Consider the following 5,000-nt stretch of genomic DNA (forward strand, 5'->3'; position numbering starts at 1 on the left):
AAGAATACTGTTTAATATACATATTTATATTTTTAAATCAGAAGAGGCAAAAATTGAAGTCATTAGCGAATTGACAGGTCAATAAGACTATAATGATAAGCCTTACAATAATTATTTTCAAGAATAATAATTATTGATAGGACTTCACGATCTTAAATAACTCTCTTGGAAAATTACAAGGTGACATGCACTTTGTTTGGGGTGAGGAGATTAATATTTTTTATTAATGAAAGTAAAAGGCAATGATGAAAACCGACCGAGCTAGATCTCTCTGTGCACCAAGCACTAGCTGAAGAGTGTGGAAGAGATAGGAAAGAATATGGATTACTGCAGCTGCAGGTCTATTGAAATAAATCACAGGTCAATTTCCACAGGTGAGTGTACATGTCACCGTGCTGCAGACAAATAAACAACACCAAAAGTGTCTGCTAGCGCTAATCGCTCAACAAAAATATTGTTTCAGGTCTCGGGGAAACTTTTGGCTTAGTTGTTGATTATTGGGGCAGCGACCTCTAGTCTTGACCTGTATTTAACAGACCCGCCTTCATTGCAGCTGTCACACGAGTCAACAGAACCACATACAACTGCTAAATTAACCACATCAATAATCTATGAACCCTGTTGCACAATTTTATAATTTGTAACACAATCTGACATGGTGAAAACGTTGAACAACAGTAACAATACTCGCGTCACGGAATTACAATTATGAGACGCCAAAATGAACCAAAACGTAAAGGTCGGGACGAAATAAAATCACTTAATTACCGTTACGTCTTTCAAACACCATTATATCCTTCTATATTACAGAGCGATCGCTATGCTAGAGGTCGTGAAAAGCCAACGTAGTTTTAATTGGAATCGAGGCCTGATGTAGATCATCGTACAACGTGAAAAAACGGTGAATTATTTTTGACTGTTATGCTTGTTAATTTGCAGCTGCTTCTTACGGAACAGTTACAATTTTGAAAATGATTTAAACACGAATTCTGTTCTTCGTCTGGCTCTCCTCACTAGCCGCCATCTTTCTTTCGATATTAAACCAATCAGAGTTCATGTGAGAAAAGCACCAATTAGCTATCTTTTTAGTTCACTGTGTGCCAGGGTCTTCTCAAGACCCGCCGCCATATTGAAAGCCGAGAAGACCCTGGGAACGCGGTTGGGAATATGCATAAGCCGGATTGCGTTGGGGATCCTTAGCCCTTCACCGATCCTAGCGCTTGTTAAAGAAGCCTTTGGAAGTTTCAGGTTAATGTATATTATATTACATGAACACCGATTCCTAAAGCGGAAACTGAAGGCGCTAACTTGAAGGCATTGTCTATTTCAGAGTCAGAGAAAAAGGACATCTTACTGTAGGATATTCTCGTAAAACAATCCAAAAAGAATTGGTGATGGGTAAATAACAATCACAATCTTTTTCACAGAAGAGCAATCGTGTACGTAAATTGACGAAAACATCGCATTTCTTCTAGGCCGCAACATACTTGATCGCATCCTCCTTGGTTGCTACTTAAGTTTTAGATACCGAAAATCTCACAATCCTTTTTAAGATCCTCCATATTGCCCGCCATTAATCTCACTTGTGTTCACGAGGACAACGCGCAAGTACTTTGCGTGTTCCCGGCCTGTTGGTTCTAGAGATATATGAGCCTAATTCTGATTGGCTAAGAATCTTAAGTCACAGAAATCGTTTTGCAGCTCGGTTTCGCAGACGATATTTTTCGGCGGAGAGAAACGACCGCCGGGAATACGTCTGCGTTCGCAAGCTATACACCAGCCTGCACCCAGCAGAATTCACTCCCCTTAAAAGAAGTCCACCTATTTTAAAATTTACTTTTTAAGGTTGCTTTTATTTTTGGTTGGCAGCTTGACAATTATAATTCACTGGCGCTATATCGTAGTTTTCTTTGGCGAAACCGGTGAGAAAGAGTCACGGTTTAAAGCTAAAGTAATGCAGTCCCCGTTAGTGTTAAGGCCTCGGCAAAGGGAAATGAGGTATTTGCGGAGAAAAAGAAATGTCACGCCGCTATTTTTTGTATAGGGTCAAATTATATATCATATTAAAGCTAACAGAATGAATTACTTAAATAAAGTTTTTTTGGTATTTAATATTGCCTTCTAGTTTTGAGTCGTGGAACTCAGAACGACCGAGTCTGCTACAGAAGCTCCTGCCCCTCGACTTTACTGTAAAAACAACCGCACTTTGTTGCATCTTAGTCACAGATGAATACTTCTGGTAGGCAGCGATTGTTGAAAGCCAGTGGTGGAAGTAAACTACCACCTAAAATCCTAATATATAAAATAATTAGGATAGTACGCACGCTCTCATTGGTCAATAGTTGCATTTAGATGAGAGTATATAAACACGGCTGTGACAGCACACGAATTTTGGTTATGTGTTGTCAGACGCGCGTTTTGATTGGCTGGTAGGAAATAAGAGCGCGTATCAAGAATAGATGTTTCAATCAAGAAGTAAAAAGACCGTAAATTTCCTTCACTTGTCAAATTATTTTTCAGAAATATTTTATAAAAGCAATAGAGAACTTTTTTCCGTGTTTACATAGTCTCATCTATACACTCAAGGAGTTGGGAGAATTCTCGACGGTCGAATTCTCCCAACTCCCCTTCGTTAGTTTCGGCTATGTAAACACGGAAAAGGTCGATTATTACTTAAATATTACCTGCGGAGGTGACGGACGATGTCTGTAAAGTTCCACTCCCAAGCATGCATCTTAACCGCTCGTATTCCAGATATGATTTCATTCATGATTACGAGCCGTTTGTCCGTAAAAATGGCCGCTCTCTTTCTCAGCTCAGCGGATTTTTTCGCCATTAAAATTTGAAAGGCGACTAAAGCGATGAGAAAAGAAGCACCAACGAGAGCTTTCCAGCCATTCAGGAACCACAAAATCAACAGACTGATCACGATTTCTAGTGGCGCTGACAACACATAGTCAACACTGTTTAAAAACTTTTCAACCTTTTGTGCGTCATTGGAGACTAAGTTGATAGTGTTTCCAGACAACGTGGCCTCCAGGCTACAACGACTTAGTGACAGAACCTATGAAAAAGAAAAAATGCACTTGTAATATTATGTGGGAAGTAGAAGAGCACAATTTCCTGGAAGTAGACTTCCTAATTTGATTATCGAACAGCAAAGAAAAAAAATTAAAAACGGTAGACTCTTTTTAACGCACCTGAATTTATTTTGGGCGTGAATGAAGCCCTTCATTTATTGCAGGCTGTTAGAAATAGCTTATCAACGAAAGCAATAATCAAGGGTTTAATGACTTGTCGCTTTCGTTAAGTTTGGAATCAATTTTAAAAGCGACAATTCTAAACAGTGTCACGTTGCTGCCAATGTAGGTTCTCTTATACGATGATGCCTTTGGTCAAGTGTTCAGAGTGGATGAATCTAGGTAACGTCACCTACACCACGTCCTTATTTCAGTATATAATCAGGCCCAATTCATAGAATGAGTAAACTTACCTTCTTATATACAAGTCCGATTAATGCAACCTTCAGTTTCAATCCCCAGAGTTCAGTGAGGTAGTCATAGTGATGTGTCGTTAAGGCTTTCATTACGCTTGTCGTTCCCAAAAAAGCCACGTAGATGAAAGCAAACTTCAAGTCCAGATTTGGTCCATCATTCAATGTCTTTAGTACAAGCCAAAGGCAGAGAGGTAGTAAGACAACACTCAAAGACTGTACAATTTTCAAAATTATCATCACAAGACCTGATTTCCAGGGAATAAGGCTGGCCATTGCTTTCCACAAACGTGGTTTCCTTTCCCCGGATTGACATCTTTTTAATTCTTTGAACCAGAACTTCTCAGCGTTCTCCGCGACAACTTCAGCTTTATAATCCTCGAGAAGAGGAAACAAATCGTTTTCGGTCAGGGGTCGTTTGTTGCCTAGTTTCAACACGTCATTCATCCACCAGAAGAAGATGACTGACAGCCAGTTTGCACCATCTCTTGGATTCTCGGTACGCCTTAGCATGTTTTAAAGGATGGGTTCTCTCTTTAGTTCGTCACAACGATCCTAGAATATGTTAAATGTAGTTATGAAATGATCGCAGTCAACCCTTTCTAGAACCCGAGGGGAAGGGGGTGGGTGGGAAGTCGGGTGGGTGAGTCATCTTGTTTGACAAGAGATTATCTCTTGTGTTTGAACATTAAGGGCTAATATCGTTTCCAAATATGCCACTTTAAGCTAACTTAACCATCTTTAATTCAGGGGAAAATCAAACCGGGAAGAATTTGGGATGAATTAACACTCTTTACGGAAGGCAGACATATTTTGGCAAGCACTTTTCTTAGTTCAAATTGTTATTTTATTTCCTTGTTTTTTTATGGAAATTTTGAGCTTTACAGTTATCTTTCATGAACCTTTTATTACTTTTGACGAGCATGCAGTAAAGTCAGAAATGTTGGTCAGTTCCGATACAAATACCTTTTTTCCATTTTTTTTTAAACATGCAATATCCATTTTTTTTTAATGTAACTAATTAAAACACACAAATTACCGAACGATAGCTTGAATATTGTTCAGTTCCTCAAAATAGGCCTCTTTAAAGGCGTTAGGGACGGACCATTACTTTTTTGTAGGAAGAGGAGGGGTGGAAAACCTTGAAAACAGTTGTTTGCAAGGAAAAAAAGGCCACATAAATTGTTTGCAAAACCCACAGAGAGTAATACGTTTATTTTAATCATGATACATATTACTGAACTGAATGTGACGAAATGTGAAGTCACAACACGACAAAACTGTTTGAAAGTCACTGGCAGGGTTAAATACTGAACAATAAACTATTAGACTTTAATTCAAACAATGGTATTTTGTGCTTCAGTCCATTAGTTCCAAATATGAACTACAATAAATCTATGGCAGGTTGATGCAGCTAGAAAAAAAAAGGGTTTGCACAGACACCAACACAGAAAAAAAATTGTCTGTGTTGAAAAAATATTCATCCCTCCCCTCCAAAAAAATAATG

General features: G+C 38.7%; 1 pseudogene; it reads right to left on the bottom strand.

The window, feature by feature from the left end:
• Positions 1–5,000, bottom strand: part of LOC138051681 (ATP-binding cassette sub-family C member 4-like) — a 34,674-nt pseudogene that overhangs the window by 11,326 nt on the left and 18,348 nt on the right.

The sequence above is a fragment of the Montipora capricornis genome, chromosome 6 (genome assembly GCF_036669925.1).
Source record: "Montipora capricornis isolate CH-2021 chromosome 6, ASM3666992v2, whole genome shotgun sequence".
NCBI classification, from domain to species: Eukaryota; Metazoa; Cnidaria; class Anthozoa; order Scleractinia; family Acroporidae; genus Montipora; species Montipora capricornis.